This window comes from Rattus rattus, chromosome 6 (genome assembly GCF_011064425.1).
Source record: "Rattus rattus isolate New Zealand chromosome 6, Rrattus_CSIRO_v1, whole genome shotgun sequence".
Taxonomy (NCBI): Eukaryota; Metazoa; Chordata; class Mammalia; order Rodentia; family Muridae; genus Rattus; species Rattus rattus.
In genome coordinates this window covers 122,995,641-123,013,895 of record NC_046159.1, presented here as the reverse complement: position 1 = coordinate 123,013,895, position 18,255 = coordinate 122,995,641, and positions in this window count along the sequence as shown.

The window sequence follows — 18,255 nt, the reverse complement described above, 5'->3', positions numbered from 1 at the left end:
ATTCTGTAGTTTGGAGAATTAAGATATGTACATGTGTGGTGCATCATATGGTTGGTGCATATTCAGAATAACAATGACCTTTGCCTTGAATTCTGACAAAGCTGATTCTGAGGCTGCACATTTATTAGAGATGACAGCTCTCTTGGAGATGCCTTTATGGACTAAAGATGATGTATCCATTAGAATACAACCATTTCTTTAGACTTTATGGTATAGAAAATGTGACATGTACATCTTACAATCATACAGGTTGAACAGTTAAAGAAAGGTCTAACAGGACTTTAAAGGAAATGCTCATAGAACGGAGGGTGACTATGGAATCTGCGAGGGATAGATTGAATAATGCTTTGAGTTTACATTTTTTAAGTGTCAATGAGACAGAAACCATAACTGCTAAAATACATTGGTTCATGGGAAAAAGTGCTGAAACTAAATCTGTGTATTTATATTAAGGATTCCCTAACCTTAGAATGGGTAGCAGGAAATGTGCTGGGGAAGAGATTTATGCCTTTAGTTCAACAGAAGAAGAAAAGCTGTGGATTCCCTCCAAATTGATAAAAATCAGGTTTGACAGGGGAAAATCTCCTGAAGATCAAGGATGCAGACTGGAAGAAAGAAATCAAAGAGAAAAACAAAACAGGTAACTTGCTGAAACGTGAGAATGTCTCCAGCCAGAACTTCAGCTAAGGATAGCCAATGGATATTGTTGGCTACATAATCCTCAGAACTTGTGCAATCCTTTCAAATGGCATGCATGTAAAATCAATTTACAGTTTCATTATATAGTACACACACACACACACACACACACACACACACACACACACACACACACACACACGGCAAATGCATTACCATGTCGAACAGAGAGCAGAGAAGAGTAGAATAGTCCTTGACTGAATTGTGCACACTGCTCATTCCATATACATGTTATTGAAGAAATGTGTAATGAATTTTATGATAATATAATGACATAATAAATTAAAGTTTAGATGTTCACACAGAAAAACAACTAAAGAAGCAGCCCTGACAAGATTCATATTGAGAATGCTGAGACACTGAGACGGACATATTTATTCCAGCATCCTGCTTTTCCACTTCAGACCGCTTTAATAGCTGTTTCATTAAAACCTGCTTCTGGGATTCAAAGAGAGCTGTTCACCGCAATTGGTCCAACAGAACAGATTTTTTTCAGCAAGGACTTCAGTTAAATCCTGAACTTTCTCAGCATTGAGACACTGGACAGCAAATACTATAGCTAGCTGTCTGTCTGCCTGTTTGTCTGTCTGTCTTTTTTTTAAAAAAAGATTTATTTATTTTATATATGAGTACACTGTTGCTGTCTGCAGAAACACCAGAAGAGGGCATTGGATCTCATTACAGATGGTTGTGAGCCACCATGTGGTTGCTGGGAATTGAACTCAGGACCTCTGGAAGAGCAGTCAGTACTCTTAATCACTGAGCCATCTCTCCAGCCCTACAGCTAGCCATCTTAAGCCGGACCATTACTTCAAATTTTGAATGAGGCTCCCAAAAGGAAAATGATGCCCCAAATCAGTAGGAAGAAATTTGAAGAGAGCCATGTCTCCATTCACAAGAGGTGGGATGGGTGAGTTTTGGTTGTTCAATGGATGATGGATGTTTGTCATCATTTAAGGGGAGTGATTACAAGTTCTTATGGTCTTGATCAAGGAGGAAACAAAATACAGGAGGATACTATGGATTTCCTTTTCTCCCATCTATCCTTTATTTTCTCCTATCTAATGTTAGCAGGGAGAAGGTATGGAAAGAAAAATGGAGAAATAATAGGACAAAAAAGTAGATTATTTAATTTACTTTTAGACACAATACCATTAATAAGCCAAAGATCTTACATTGGTATGTAATTGTGTAAATTGATCCAGAGTTGAGGTTATATTTGGTTACAATATACTTTCCATCAAGTCCCAGATACCAGGGAAGCAAGAGGCTCCCAGGACCCAACAGGGATGAGATTAGCTAAAATGCCCAAAAAAGGGGAGGGAGAACCTGTAGAGACCATATCCAGAGGTTAGGCAAGCCCTACCCCCCCCAATGGGGAATGGGACCACCCACTCATCTCCAAATTCTTAACCCAGAAGGGCTTCTGTCTAAAGAAAATATAGGGACAAAGTGTGGAGCAGAGACTGAAGGAAAGGTCATCCAGAGATTGCCCCACTTGGGGATCCATCCCATATACAGACACCAAACCCAGACATTTTTGAGGATGCCAAGAAGTGCTTGCTAACAGGACCCTGTTATAACTGTTTCTTTAGAGGCTTTGCCAGAGCCTGACCAATATAGAGTCAAAGGCTCACAGCCAACCTTTGGGCTGAGCATGGGAACCCCAGTAGAAGAGTTAGAGAAAGGACTGAATGAGCTGGAGGGATTTACAAACCCATAGAAAGAGGAACAATATCAACTAACAAGATGCCCCAGAGCTCCCAGGGACTAAACTACCAACCAAAGATTATATACATGGAGGGTCCCTTGGCTCAGCTGCATATGTAGCAAAGGATGGCATTGTCTGGCATCAATAGGAGGAGATGTCCTTGGACCCGTGAAGGCTCCATTTCCCCAGTGTAGGGGAATGCTAGGGCAATGAGGTAGGAGTGGATGGGTGGGAAAAAGAGCAATTTCATAGAAGCAGGGGAAGTAGGGATGGGAAAGGGTGTTCCGGAAGGGAAACCTGGAAAGGGGATAACATTTAAAATGTAAATACATAAAATATTCAATAAAAAAATTTTAAAAGATATTGTATTTACATAATTCTTAAAAATGCAATGTTACCTTCTACTCCCTTAGAAGTTGCTATTAAAACTCTCTAGAATAATTAAGAAATACAATAGTTAATCAAACTTATGGTCATACTAGTCTAGTTCATTACAGAAATATTTTTCCTAGGTTGAACAGATAGTAAATGGCTAGAAACAAGCAATTTCTGCCTATTTATAAATACTATTGATAGACAGATGGTCTCCAAAAACCACGGAAAAAGGAGACTCTGTCATGTCTACAATTTTGCAAGCTGCATTTTTATATATACTCATATAATATTTATTTTTTCCAAAATCTGTGATGGAGTTGAAGACTAGATAGTCATTGTCTCACAATTAAGCGTAAACTGTTTGGGATTTAGGAAAATGTTTTATGGTCTATGCGAGTTAGAGAAAGAGACTTTTATCGGACTAAGAGGGAGAAATTTAGAGATGAATGGAAACATAACCTGTCAATAAAATTCTGACTGACCAGTGAGCTGAGGCAAGTTTAGAAGGTGTGACATCTGGTAAAGAGAGAGGAATTCTGGGAAAGTCAGGTGCAGGAAATTCAACCCAGACAAGGAAGAAGATCGTTTTATGAAACTAAGGACTAGGTAAGCAGCCATATGGCATGACTTAGAACAAAATAAATGAGTAATAAAAATATAAGTTAGTTGGGAAACAAAACCAAAGCTATTGGCCTTAGCACTTATTCATATATAAGAAGTCTCAGCATCATTATTTCTGGGAACAAAGTGGATGGGTAGAAAAGAGTAGAAAACGCATGAGATTACAGATGGCTTTTACTACAATAAACATGGAAAAATTGTAGCAGACCATGTTATTAATAAAGGAGTATGGATGAAAATGGCTAAAGCTAATTTATCAGTAACAAAATGTCAATTAAAATACAGTAAAATATCTGAGCATCATACACCTATCAAATGACAATAATAAAAGAAGATGATCACATTAAACCTGGGTAAGGAGACAAATGAATCCCTCTCATGTTTCCAGAGTGGATGTAAAATGTAAAGATCAATTATTTTGGAAAATAGGATGGTATCCACTTCAAAAAATAAAATACACCATTACTTTCTAATCCAGATATTCCATGTTTGGGCAATTACCCAAAAGTAATAACAGCATATGTTTTATAAAGACTTACACAGGAATGTTCACTGCAATCTTATTTAGCAACTCAAATGTGCATCAACTGGTGATAGGTAAACAAAATACAGTACACCCATTAAATGAAATAACATATGCTAGAAAGAGTGAAATATTGGTGTGAATTTCAAAGTAATTGTATGAGAATAAAGGAAATGCATAAAAGGAAGACTGTAAGCTGCATGATTCCATTTACGTAAAATTCTATATATATGGGAGAAAAGTCAGAACTTATTCAGGACATTTTATTTGTATTACTTAATGCATACCTTTGAAGATCATTTTCTTCTCCATTTTTACATTTAGGGAGAGAATATGAACTATGGGGGAATTGGTAGAGATGAATTTGAAAGTGGTTCAAGGAAAGATTTGGAATGGTAATATTTTCATTTTCTTGGTTATGATGGTGGTTTTACCTACTCTCTTTTCATCCAAACTTATCCAAAATTTCCCCTTAAACATACACAATAAATTGTATATCAGTCTTAATTCACAAAATTTATTTTTAATTGAATATGCAAGTTATGGCCATTATATTAATTGCTGTTTGAAAATAAAAAAAATATTATAAATGTCTTTTTCTTCTTCCTCTCTATTTTTAATCTAACTTGTCAATATCACATCATTGGTGAAACTAGTCAGTAAAGATATATTGAAATACATGAGGGGAAACCATAAATTATGATAATTCTTAAGGGGAAACTATGATCTTTGGCTGCCTGGGAAATCCATTTTTATGGAAGCTCTTGCTACATGTGATACATCAGAGATTACAGACTTTAGCTACCTTTTATTTAAAACATGTTTGCTTAAATTACAACAAGTTATTTTATGGCTAGACCTAGGAATGCCACGTGCTAAGTAAATTGTACATCATGTAGCAAGCATGTTTAAAAATATCCTGAAGTTGTAGAAATGTGAGGTGCATATAGAGAATGATAATTCAAGCAACTTCAGTCATCTTGCGGATGTTAAATGGAGCTTTCTGTAGTTCCTGTAGCAGAAAAGACTGTGTCTTGAATGCATTTTAAATATACGCCAAAGCTAACCCCTTTTAAGGGCATCATTGAATTGATAATTTCAAACAGTTTGTCAAACTCAGACATGTTCCAGAGAGGGTAGGGGAATCTTGAATGCATCATTTAGTATATTTCATAATGTCATTTTTTTTGAGGATTGATGTTTACTTTGGCTGCGTATCCCACTGCACCCAAACAATGAATAAATGAACACTTAGTTTTTACATCCTTTTACGATGTACTGAATGATTTTAAAGCTAACATAGTCAGATTCAAGTCATATCCTATTCACTACAGTGTTAATTCAATGATTACCAAGTACTGGTCATGATGAAGTTAAAGTGCATGTGATCTATAACCACAAGATACTTCTGATATTAAGCAATTTCCCTGTAAATCAAAGAAAAAAATGATATAGTCACACATATTAACATGTAAAGTGGTGAACAAATTTGCTTCAGTTTCAGGACACAGCTCGTTCTTTGAAGGAAACCTTAATTTCTTATAAAAAGTCTTGATTTCCCAGCTCTTTACTTCAGTGAGGAGATTTAATTTATCTGTTACTTTACGAAGCGTTTTGATGTGTTGAAAACAGCTACTTGTTTGCACACGCTGTCTACGTGGCATTCTTACATGATTTCATGCTTTGTCGATGGAAAATTAGACCCTTGTGTATTCTAAAAGAATAGAAGATAGCTATAGAATCGAGATGCAATTGCCTCAGGACATTCTGTTGACAGCTAGAAATATATACAGACAAAGCAATGTCACCGGATGCTAATGTGAACTATACCCGCTGATAAGTACTGTAAATCCCTATAAAAGGAAAAGCCAAACCTTTCATTGAACTAGGTTTTTTCCCTTAAACTTTGAGTGTGGAGTGAATTTCCACACTTTCATAGAAGGAAACCGTAATGAATATTTCATAATTACATTAGGTCCATGAATTCATAAATATGATCCTAGTGGCTGATTTATCCAGATAAAGCTACTTATAGATATGGGATAATTCATTCCAGTTATTTATGTATTAGACTAATAATAAGGTGTCTTTCAGAATACTCAAGATGAATCATTTATTTCCTGGATTTCTTTGTACCATGCAAGTTCTTACATAATAATTTCCTTGTCTGTTAGAAGTTTTCAATTTTTCCCAGTGTGAAATTGAATGAGAGGTATACTGTAATTTAGCTAACAATACTATGCACCAGTAATAATATCTCTGATGCTACCTCATAGAAAATTGTAGTAAGCGATGTCAAAACAGTGATAGAAGCCACAACGACTTCCTTGGCCTATTTTATTTTTCCAAGTCATTTTTAATAACCATCACAAATCCTTGGCAGAGGAGGCTTCCAAGCAAAGGGGTGATGTGGAGACCAGTGAACCAATTCTGCACCGATTACATGGCTGCATTCCCACAAGAAACTATTTACCTTGCAATTCAGAAAACTTCTCTTTGCTTATCAACAGAGAGCAGGGCCTCAAATTGAGGTTGACTGATCCTGTCCCATTTCCAAAAGCCCATGACACTATTTAACTCTTGGCTGATCTATTCAAGTAAGGAGAAATTTACACTACGTCAAGTGCGGGGGCCCTTGGTGTTGTGGATGTTGCTGGTGGGTTTGGCACCCAAAGCGATTTTCCATGACTACGCAGCTGTAAGTGGAGTGGAAACATTTTCTTTAACCAAACAAGTAAGTAGGCAGGCTTGTGTAGTGTTCCTTGAAATGAGTCTGGCAAAACAAAACAAAGCCCTTCCTTGTTTCTTCTAATTGTCAACCTCTGAAATGAACTGTAAGTGAAACCTAGTAAGTAGAAATGTCAGAACTATTTGGTTTTCCTACAGCAACTGCTTCATGGTTCTCAGCTTCAGAGCTCTGTCCTGCCAGGTTTAAGAGCCGCCTGAACAGAAAGAATACAGAACAGTCCTTGAAAGTCATGGCAACTATTCACAGTTAAAAAAAAAAGAAAGAAAAAAGACGACTGACCTAGAAATTTTGGTGTCAAGTGAATGGTTCTGGAATTTTTGTCCAGGGACTGAGGAAAACAGATGAGAGATGAGCTAGGGGAACCTTCATAAGGGAAGTCCTGTGTTGCCATCCTGGGCTCACCTCAGCTTTGAAGCTGCCAGAGGCAACTCTTGGAGCACAAATTGAACACAACAAATAGTGAACTACAAAATTGTTGAATAAAAAACTCAGCAGGCTCAGGACCATTACTCCCTATTCTAAATCAAATGACGCACTAAAGTAGGAAGATGTCTGAAGGCCCACAAGTTCCTACAAGAAAACCAAGTTCACACATTATTGATTCTTATTCTAATCAATTGTAAGCCTTTGCCAGGTCAATTGAGCAAACAACCTTTGCAGTTTTAATGTTGGGGATTATTTACTAATAGGTAAATAATGTCAGCCATAAGCTGGGATAAATGAGGCTTCCATGAAGACACCTACAATGATTTTGCCTGGAAAAAAAAATCCTCAAGACAGAAGAAAGGCATTTGCAAATAATAATGAAAGAAAAATGTCCTTAAAGAGAAATAAAATTATACCTCCAGTTCATTGCTATTATTCTTTGATCAGATGAGACAAAGTATTGGCCCTGCTACAAAAGACAAATCTTCTCACGGTGTTTCCGAACTGAGCCTTCTTTCCAATGAGACTGATACCTCATAGGTCCCTTGCTATCACAGAAACATTGTCAGCGATGTTATTCTCAACTGGTACCTGCTTCTATCTGAGCTCACCAACCTCCACCCTAATTTGGTGTATTATTCCCACTTAACTTTCTTAAAATAGTATGTTATTATGTCAACCTTGTTAAACGCATTCCCATTACCTGCAGGCAAAAGTAAAATCACCTTCTCTAGAGGGTCAAAGCCCTCCACTGTCAAGCACTATGTCCCCATTTCGAACTCTTCCTACTCATCCAGCTTGCTCACTGAAGCATTCTTCTTTCTTTCAAGCTTTGCTTAAGCCATAGTCTTTTCAAATTGCTTTCAGTCTTCTTTGCCTTAAGTAAATATGTTCATTGACACATTCCACAATGAAGATATTTAACATAAAATAGCATCTACTGTGTGTCAGAATTTGTATTAGACAGAGGAAACAAATGAATAGACAAAGACAGCATGGTCTCACACTTCAAAGAGATAGGGTCAGAATAAATCACTTAGACCTACTGCTAATAATTGAAAAACATGATAATATTCAGTAACATAAGGAAAAAAAACAAGGAGGACCCTATGGTGACTGGTGGGGTAACAGATTAGAAATCATAGAGGACCTCAAAGAGGAAGTGTCATTTGAACTGATACATGGGGCCAAGAGCCAGCTAATACCTTACCCCTCGTGCTAACGTATGAGGAGAGGTTTTTCAGTGAGTTAGAAACATTAAATTCAGAAGTAGAAAGCAACTTGATATGGTCCTAAAAGGAAGAAAAAACAATGGAACCCAAGGGGTTGGTTCAACTTTGAACTAGTTAAGTTCTCTATATCGATTATTTGAAGTCTTCTCTCAGATCACTTTTTCAAAAAAATTAATTGATTATTTGGGAATTTCACAATGTACCACGTCATGCTTGTTTTCCATGCCTGATTCCCATTCATCCCAAGTCCATCCTCCTACCCTTATGGGCCCCTATCCCCCATAAAAAATTTAAGAAAAAATATACCAAGGACAATTGTGTTGCCTGTAAACTTAGAGTAGCACAGTCAAACTCTCAGTGGCCAGCCTTGAAAGGTGAGTCCTTTTCCTTCACCCTGACAGAAGCCATCAACTGTGAAGCTACACTTCAGTGTTTTATCACTAGCTTTAAGGACTCTCTTCAGTGGCTTCCTATTTAGTTGACTCTAGACTCATAGTTGAGAATGAGATGTATTCAAGGTTTCTGCAACAACCTCCCTCACTCTCCTCTCTTAGAGCAACTGTAAATAATATAGGCCGTGTTTGCTTTTCATATGCATGCCTCACTGTTTTAGTTGTGTTTTGAGTCTAATGTGTGATAAAAACAAACCAATGACTAGTTACTGAGTTCCCCCACCCAAAATGGTCCTTTCACTTCCCAAGATGGTCCTGCAGCCTCCCAAGATGGTTCGCTATGCTGTAGAGAAGCAGGCTTTTAACCCCCCCCTCACAAACTAGGGTTAGGCACTAGAAAGTTCCAGATGTCAGGGAAGCAAGAAGTTCACAGAACCCAACGGGGATGATTTTAGCTGAAAGGGGAAAGATAGAGACCACTTACAGTAGCTCCCTCAGTTGAGGGATGGGGCCACTCATCTATCTCAAAAAATTTAACCCAGAATAGTTACTGTCCAAAGAAAAGACAGGGACCACAAGAAAAGGGGAGCATAGACTGAAGTATAGGCCATCCAGAGACTGCCTCAGCTAGGGATCCATCCCATCTACAGACCAAACCCAGACACTACTGTTAATGCCAAGAAGTGCTTGCTGACAAGCCTGGTATGGCTGTACTCTATTCTGCTAGCATCTGACTAATACAGATGCTGATACTCACAGCCAACCATTGGAATGAGCCTGAGGACCCCAATGGAAGAACTAGGGGAAGGACTGAAGGAGCTGAAGAAGAGTGCAACCCCATAGAAAAACAGTGTCAACTAACTGGACTACCCAGAGCTCCCAAGGACTAAACCACCAACCAAAGAGTACACATGGAGAGATCTATGGCTCCAGATACATATGCAGCAGAGGATGGCATTGTCTGGCATCAATGGGGACGGGAGATGCCCCAGTGTTAGGGGGATGCTAGAGCAGTGAGGTGGGAGTGGATGAGTGGGTGAAGGAGCTCCTTCATAGAGGCAAAGGGGAGAGGGATGGAATGGGGGTTTGTGGAGGGGAAACTGGGAAGGTGGATATCATTTGAAATGTAAACAAATAAAATGATTAATGAAAAAAATTGTCCCTCTGGAACTTACACACAGATTTAAAATAATTCACCAAAATCCAGGCAAGATATTCAGGTAGCTATAAAAGATAATTCTGAAATTTAAAAAAAAAAATCCTTGCTTTTTTGATGTCTTATGTACAAGTTTTGACACCCGACTTCTTCTTTTGACAGAAGCACACAATTAGTATAATGTAGATCACTCCTGAGAGACACAGCCAGAATACAGCAAATACATAGTGAATGCCAGCAGCAAACCACTGAACTGAGAACAGGACCCTCGTTGAAGGAATCAGAGAAAGGACTGGAAGAGCTTGAAGGGGCTCGAGACCCCATATGAACAATAATGCCAACCAACCAGAGCTTCCAGGGACTAAGCCACTACCCAAAGACTATGCATGGAGTGACCCTGGGCTCCAACCTCATAGGTAGCAATGAATAGCCTAGTAAGAGCACCAGGGGAAGGGGAAGCCCTTGGTCCTGCCAAGACTGAACCCCCAGTGAACGTGATTGTTGGGGGGAGGGGGTAATGGGGGGAGGATGGGGAGGGGAACACCCATATAGAAGGGGAGGGGGAGGGGTTAGGGGGATGTTGGCCCGGAAACCGGGAAAGGGAATAACAATCGAAATGTAAATAAGAAATACTCAAGTTAATAAAGAAAAAAAGAGAGAAATGGTGCTTGGAAAAATTATACTTTGTTAGGTATTAATAAATGATCCTCAATAAAATATCACAATTAAAAAAAAGCGCAAGTTTTACCCCAGATTTTGAAGGAAAAGCCATATACTTTTAAGAATACACTCTTGGCATTTGGGCTAAGAATCCTGGACACTGGAAGCCCAATCCACAGAATGAAGCTGGTAACGTGGACCACATTCAAATCTAATGCCTTTGCATAATGGTTGTCCCTGATGAGAGAAAAAGCTGGTGCGTTCTGATCAAAATATCTGCAAAGCAATTAAGGACTAATACGTGCAGTGTATTAAGAACATTTTAAAATCTAAAATTAAAGTTAAACATGGCATAGAGACTAAATACATGACAGAACTTTCACCGAAGCACACACATATATGAAAACTAATCACGCTGGACGTGACAAGCCACACTGTCAACTTCTAAGGAACTAAAAATCGAGACAATTATATCCTACTATGTATTTCAACGCCAACAGAAGTATAGGGAAACTTAATGGCTCACATGGCCCTGCTTGTGATATTAAATGCTATAGACACTTTGAAAGTAATGAACCAGTTTGAAAGAAAAGAAATATGTACCTATCATATGACTTTTTACTAAATATTCTGCCCTAATAATCAGTACCAGAAAAATGAAAAGTTTTATAGACACAAAACCCTGTTTAACATGAATTCATATGCACCAATACATGTGTTTGTGATACTTCCATGCTATAAAATATTATTCAACAACAAAAAGAGAAAGCCCGGAAGATGGGAAACCCAATGTAATGCTTACTATTCCAGCATGAGTGCCTCGTGATAGTCTATAGCACTCGTGTTAAAACTAGACTGTGTTCACACATGGTTGGAATCTCAATGTAGATGAAGCAGTAATAGATAGGCTCCTGGAATTCTTTGATAGGTTAATTGAAGGGCCCTGGGTCTCAGTGAGAAAGACCATCTCTAAAATCAAAGCAAAGCAAAAAACCAGGGACACACCCAGGGTTGACTTCTGGACTCCAAATCTGGAAACTTATTCCCACAAGGGGTAGCCCAGTTCTGTATCTTGACTGCATGTCTCTGTAAATACCTTGGTTTGAACTTTTGACTACAGTCTTATACGATGTTGTTACTAGAGAAACAGAAAGAATGCCCCTTTCTCTTCCTGCACCAATAACTTCTCTACCCTGTCACACGCTGGAATTCATATTTCTATAAAAATAGTTCATTTTTCTATTATTTTGTTCACTATCCATTTGTCCTTCTACCATTAAATTTTTTATGACACTCCTCTCTCTCCCTCCTCCTCCCTCTCTTTCTTTTCCTGCTAGCTCCTCCCACGTGCATGTGCATGTAAGTGTGTGTGTGTGTGTGTGTGTGTGTGTGTGTGTGTGTGTGTGTTACTTTGCCTGCTTACTAGGGTTTTCTTTCTAATCTGACAGTATAAATAAGATATATAGAAGAGGAAAATATGATGATTGTATTATAACAGAGACTGAAGAAGACTTGATCCAATTTAATATTCAGATGGTGGTCAAAAATCACCATAAGCCAAAGTAAAAATATAGACAAAAACTAAATTATTGCAATCACTTAAATTTTCTTGAAATATACTTTATGACACTATTTATCAACTTGGTGAAAACCTTACCTATACTTGGGAATAGTGACTGAAATATCTTGCTGGGGGAGACTGATAGGTATATATGAATTACATCAATTTCGATGTTCTTTACATACCTTATAAACTTTACTCTTTCTACTTACTAGTTATGTCATTCAATCACTGAAAACTCTTGAATCCTCTGTTTCTTTTCATGCATTTAAACACATGTCATTAGGAACACATTACTACATATTTTCTTTCCTTAGTTCATATGCCCCTTTATCATTCATTATAATGTATCCTTTTCTATTCTAGGAGTTTTAAAAAGACATGATTACTTCATTGTTTGGATACTGATGCAAATTCAAATTAGTTAGTATTTATTGGCCATGTTTTCATATAATTTGCTTTATACGTTTTATTTTTCACCTATGAGTTTCTTATGAGGAGCCCAGTTAGCATTCTCATGTGTCTTCCCCCTGACCATCTGTGCTTTATGGAAGTGCTAACCATTAGCAATGCATAATCAAATATCATGGAGTATCGGTCTACCATTCTAGATTTTACTGCTTGATGTATTATATAATTCTTTTTTTTCCTTTTCTTACATTCTTTTGGTTCACTAAATATTTTAAAATCTGTCTTTATCTGAAAGAAAAATCCTTTGGAATTTTCTTTTGAAATACATCCCATTATATTTAGATTGATAAATTAATCACTTTCATTTTTCATTTAAAAGATGTTATGCTACTATTCGGTATTGCAGATACAGTGTGGTTTATGCCAAGAATTCTGTTGTGTGGGTTTAATTGGGGAGGTATGACTCAGGGCTTGTTCACTTTAGATAGGTTACCAATAACAGACAAAAAAGATTTACCAATCTTAGTGAGTTATTCAGTCTGCTTCAATAGCTTAAAGGAGCAGAGAGGAGGAATTACTTATTGGAGAATGGTTTAGTTAAATAAGTTGTAAATAAGCCCACCTCATCATAGCCCTGTCTCATGAAAGAGGAATCTCCCAAGCCCCAGCACAACTTCATGGTTTGCAAACAACTCTCGCTAGCAGTTGTCACTGCTTTTATAATCTTGGAAAGAAGACTGTAAATCCCTCGAACTTCAGGAGCTTCCTGATCTGTGTAGTTTTGTTCACTCCTAGGGACTTACAAGGAGTCAGGCTCTAATTTAGTATGGGAAGACAAAAGCACCAAAACTTGACCTAATACAGAAAATCTTGACTCAAGACAAGTTGAGTGAGAGAATCTCCATGTAAGGTCACTTAATCATAATTACAAATAGATTCTGGATATTCCTGGGTTTTTTATTAGTGAACCATAGTCTCTGCTACTGATGACTAAGAGTATTGAACATCTACAGCATCATGGGCTTCTTTTAAAGTCAATATGTGGATATGATTGAAAGTTTTCTACAAGTTACTATTCTTATCAGCTGCATTTGCGGTAACCTATGAACCACTCTGGAACTCAGTGTTTTGCTTTCATATTGCAAGTAGTGTCACCTTCTATCCTAAAGATATTTCATGATCATATTTACTAATCATGAAATCCCAAATCAACCAACTCAGAAAATGCCTCTAGTGAAGAATAGAATAGTGACAGATTTCCAAGCCAGTCATTCTACTTTCCAGTGATTCATGGTGTCACCTGTTTGCTTTTCGCATTAGCAGCATGCCTTAAAACCACCACTGTCTGAGAGTCTAATGTCTAAGCATGAGCTGCCCAAATTACCTGCCATGTGATAGTGCAATTATACAAGAAAGCTATTCTCAGAAAGCTTGATGAGACGTGCATGATGACAGCCACCAGCATTCACAACCTTACTTCACAGATGAGGAAGTGGAACCAGAGGGATTTCAGATCCTTTGTCAAAGATAACTATCATTAATGTTCTTTCCCTCACAGTTTATGCTAAGAGTTTGCACATGGTCTTTGTTCTTGGGAAGAATGCGGGATCTTTAAGACAAGGGCCAAGATGAGGGAAGTGGTTTCCTAGGGACCACCTCTCAGGTTATTATACTTTCCTCTGGTTCTAAGTTGTGATTCTCGCATTGCCCTCAGAACGTGGATAAAGAAGCTCCCATTGCATTATGCTGCCACTGTAGACACCAACTCTTTCCTACTGTGATGAATCACACCCTCCGAAACGGTGAGCCAACAGACACTTTTCCCTTCACATTCTTCTGTTCAGTGTTCTCACTGCAACCCGTCAGTGTAACCATGATTCCAGTTCGGAATCAGATGGGTAGGACTAGAAGAACTTAAAAGGCTGCATAATTTCAGTTCCCCGCAGCCTGTCTCATTCTTCTATATAATGGTAATAATAACATGTATTATATATATGTATATATGTAAATATAATTTTATGAAAATAAATGTTCTGCATGTATGCAAAGAAATATTGTTATAAAATTAGTAGTTTATATGACACACAAGATTCATAAGTTGAGGTTATATGTGCCTTAAGATGGCATAACCTTGAATAAAGGGATAAGGCTACTGTTGAGCAATGTAAAACATATTATGTAGAGCTAGAAGTTGTGAGATCACAACAGGGACCCTTGGGCTATAATTTGAATGACAGCAGTGGGATTCGGTATCTGACTGAGCCCTGTAAATTGAGTTGTCACCTGATTTGGATCTGGAACTAACTAGAAGAGAGAATGTGCACATTCTGTTGACCCGTGCTTCATCAGTCAGCTACTTTGCATTGCGTCTCCTCCACTCAGTCTGGAAATCTGAGGTTGTGACTTTGGAAAAGAGTGATAACACTTAAAGCAGATTATTTCCTCCACATTTTGTTTTTAGGCATTAGACATTTGGTGGAAACAGTACTATGTGAGAATACACAAACACAGAATGGGTTCTGTTTTATGGACCTGGGTTCTGACCTTGGCCGGTGCTCATTTTAAAGAAATACATTAGTATCGATAAAGTGGCTGACTTAAATGAAAAACATTGATGCGATAAACTGCCAACTTTGCCTTCTTTAAGCGATGAAGACATACAGTTTTTCTTCCCTACAAAGACTTTCTATAAAGCTCTAAGATAATGGCATGGAGCAGGATTGTTGTTCAGTAATCACACCCCAGGGGGAATGAAAGGGACGCCATCCTTCCTTTTGCTTTGTAATGACCCAGGGGTGTGATTATCTTATGATAACCACACTTCCTGTCGTGCCTTATTGCTTATATATTCCATATGTCATAATGAATCCTGAAGCACTGTCCAGGCTTCCCAAAAACACAATGAATGGTTTTCTAGGTACACACTGGTTAATGTGTTTATTAAAGGTAATTATCAATGGCCTCTTTCAAGTGATATCAAAGTCATGGATATTTCAGAAATTTTGGCTTCATGCCTTAAACCATTCTTACCTTGGCTACCTGTAAATTAGTTTTCCTCCCATTGCCATCATTTTTATGATGGTTAAACTCTTCTGTCTGTATATGATATATTATCATGCTTCAAAATCATATGGACATAACATACATAGCATTATTTTTTATGATTGCCTTTAGGATGTTTTACTATAGAAACAGGATAATGCTAAACTCTCCAACACAAAAATTAGTTTCATTTGATGTTGAAGAATAACAATACTTATCTCATGGGTTTCCTCATCTTTAGCTGAAACACTGCAGGCAGGGATACTGTGGAAACAGTTACATTTATGTTACATGATTAAAAGTGTTTTTCAAGCTCTAGAGTTGTGATGTTAGCTCAAATTATAGTGTTGATTTTATATTATTTGAAAATACTGATTCAGTTTTAAGATTCCTCGCTGCAACTGCTCATACGTTCAAATTAAAAAGACTGAGGTTAATGGCAATCCCAGGGAAGGGGAGAGAGATCAGTACGAGATTTCTAAATCTAGGATGAGGCTTTAATATCGTTAGACAACAAGGTAATAAACTAAGCAATTATTTTTGGTGCAACTTGCATGATTATCACAACACAGACTGAATATGCACCTCGGGGAGCGGTTTCTCAGTAATTTTGTAACCTTTGAGATGCACAGAGCGGTCAGCACTTAAGTCCCTCTGTCTTTTGCTGAGAAGGAAACCTACAACATTCTAGCCTGTCACCGTAACCTAGGTGATGAAGATAGTGGCCTTTCACTGTGACCGCTGATGAGTTGATTCAATGTCTGTGTCAGCTTCAGGATCAAGCATGTTAACCTTCGGTCACTTCAAGGAAAACTGTGTCGAAAGTGACGATTATTTAGCCACCTACGGCATAAGCAGTGATGCCTCTGATTACCATAAAGGTCAAATATGCACATCTTGACTGGTGGTAATGAGTAGTTTTAAAGATGTTTTAGCCTTTTCTTAATCTTACAGTGTCACTAAGGCTTCTATTGTTATGCACCAAGGAACTTGCCTCTAATTGTACCATTTGCCCCATTCTAGCTTGTACATAGAGCCAGTAGTGTGACGTTACTCGTGATAAGCGCCTACCCCATGTCTCAGTAATTATTGGCTTTCAATAAATTATATAATAAGGTAACTCGAGTCTGGAAAAGCCAAAGGTTCTGAGAAGTCGAAAGCAGTACTTAAGAACCCCATGTATCATATTCTAATAATAGCAAGGAACAAAATAGAATATCAAAGTATAAAAGCCTTTGTGAACTCATAAGCACCTTAAAAGACTCAAAATGCAGATACATGATTGATGCATGCATGCATGAGCAAAGAAGCAGCAATGCATATACATGTGCTACACACATTTACTGTTCATCTGTTGAAATTCTGTTCTTAAAAGGCTTTCATGACAAGTTGACTCATTCAAAATTTCAGATGTAGAGCGCGATTCTTATGAACAAATAAATAAACAGTGCACACAGGTATTAATTTCTGAGAGGAGGAATGATGTCAGCACTTACTATTCAGAGGAATCATGGCACATGCTTCCTCTTTTAACAAACCTAAGCTCAGTTGTTTGGACACCTACAAAGAACCCAACTTTAAAGCTGGCAAGCTCAAATAGTTAAAAATACCATTACACACAGGCATACTCAATATGAAACAGATATGTAAAACATGACTTAAAACATAAATCCCAACCTCAATCTTTTGCTTCTCAATGAATTCAGTAGGAATGAAACCTTCCCTTTTCTCTCTTCGTATTTCAATGTCTTCTTGGGTTTTAATAAGGGCACTAACTAACCTTCTTGATATTCTCTATTTTAATAGCTGTCAAAGTTTTCAAAAATCTACTGGAGGTGAGTAAATACATGAGAAAAATCAGAAGCGGCTTGGGAAAACACAATTGGGATGTGTGACAAATTTGAAACCATACAAATGTTGTTACTGCTCCAAGCTGCCATCAGCGTTGGTTATATTTAAAGGGTTGAAGACAGTAAGGGCACAGATGTAAGAATGTAAGAGAAACAGGTTCTGATAAGTCATGAGGCTTGTGGAGCAAGTTTCGGTTGCTTTAGAACTTCCTGTCTTAATATCTCTAAATTATGATAAAATGCCAATGCTGGTGGTAGAGTGATTTCAAAGCAAAACAATATGTTTAGTAGCATTAAAGGATAATTTAGCATTTGAATACTATTGGTCTTATAGTCATTTTTAGAAGTCAAGCTAATTGAATATAATGTCATAAATGTTAATTAAATTAACCCATGACTTTTTGCTTTCAGCAATAGATATCTATATGGTCCAATATTATATATTTATATATATATATAATATATATGTGTGTGTATGTGTGTGTTTACAAGTATATACATACATACGTACACATACACATAATTAAAATGCATTAAAAGTGAATGTTAAAGTCCATATTTGTGACTAAGTTAGTACATACATTTTATTTATACTTTAGGTCAATATTTTCTTGTTTTATTCAGAAGAAAATTGTAAAACGTAGAGCCTTAGTTTTATAAAATAATAGTATTCATTGAACTTTAAAATTTTTATGTGTGTATGCGAGGGTGTTCATATATGTGAGGTGAACATGTGTGTGTAGACAAGAGGGATAAAGAAAAGCCTCATGGGAAACCTTAATATGGTATTAAAATTATGACAGAATGTTACGTGTAATTTTAGCAGGTTTCTTTTCTTAAGTTACAT